We start from the raw sequence: 1,344 nt of genomic DNA, 5'->3' as shown, positions 1-1,344 counted from the left end.
TAGCTCCTTTCCCTCCCTGACTGTAACCTGAGTTGAGTCACCTCTCTATCCCTAAGGCACCTAGCACAGTGCTTTGCACACAGGGGATGCTCTATGAATGTTTGCTGACTAAATTCATGGTGCTTTTTATGACTTTGCTAATCCTGGATTGATTACTCAAAGGCTGGAATACTCTAGGGTTAGTTTATTCAGATCTCTTGGAATGTTTCTCCTCCCAATTTGTAACTCTGGCAAGGTTTATCTTCCAATTTGCAAAGAGATGACCAACAGAGAAAGAAAGAGAAGCTCACCCAGACCTCTAGCCTCTTTGTCAGAAGCTCTGCAGAGAGAGCTGGAGGAAGAAGAGTAAAGTGAAGGTTGTTTCTCCCCCTCCCCGGAGTAGAGGTGACACGTCCCCACCCATCCCAGTGTTTAGACTGCTGGAGCTTCCAGCAGGACCGCTTAGGGCCAAGGGGAATTGGATAGGTACATCATTCCACAGGCCTAGGTCCTCTTTGACCCGAAGTAAAGTCCTCTCCACTCCTGCCTGTTTGTCGCTGGCGCTGTGCAGGAGTAACTTGTCCTTCTCTGCCCTCTCCCCTGTCCTCCTTCAGCCGGGGCTCTCCACCCTGCCCTGGGGCGCATCCTTCCGGCTAACACCTTGCTAGGTAGGCTAACACCTTGTTAGGTAGGGAGCCAGCCTGGCGCTGACGAAAGATCTTTCGGTTGCAAGTCCGGAGACCTGTGTGGCCCATGGCAAGTTAATTAGGCTCTGAAGCCTTAGTTTCCGCATTTATAAACCGGGAATAATCACACGGTCCCTGTCCCCTGTCACAACCCAGGGTTATTGAGGGGAATCAAATGAGATTTAAAAAAAAAAAAGTATGAACGGGCAAAGAGCTCTTCACAAACGCCAGGTGTTCGTAATGCTGTCTGTGGGGTTCCCTCTGGGTAACTCTCCACCAAAGCGTTCCTGTCCGCCCCGCCCTAGCTGCATCGGCCTCACCCACTGCATCTCCATCTTTCACGTCACTGTCTTCCTGCGCCTCAGAGATACTCAGTCTTTCCATCTCCACCGTCCATTTCCGGGTCTGGCTCTTGGGCCCCTCCGGCCCTCCAGAGACTCTGGGTCTTCGTCTCCCTGCGGCAGTCGCTGCCTGGGCGCCCCCAGGCCGGTGCGCCCTCCTTTGGTATAGCCGCCCGGCCAGAGAATCGCCCAATAAGAGCGCCGGACTCAAATATGACAGCTCAGGAAGCGGCCAATCGAGCCGGGCCGGGGAAGGGGGGCGCAGCGCGGGGGCTGAAGTTGGGTTGAATGGGGGGATGGGGATTAAAGGGGGATACAAAAGAGGGGAGCTAGGACTA

This window comes from Neophocaena asiaeorientalis, unplaced genomic scaffold (assembly GCF_003031525.2).
Source record: "Neophocaena asiaeorientalis asiaeorientalis breed wild unplaced genomic scaffold, Neophocaena_asiaeorientalis_V1.1 scaffold22, whole genome shotgun sequence".
Lineage (NCBI taxonomy): Eukaryota > Metazoa > Chordata > Mammalia > Artiodactyla > Phocoenidae > Neophocaena > Neophocaena asiaeorientalis.
This window is presented reverse-complemented; position numbering follows the sequence as displayed.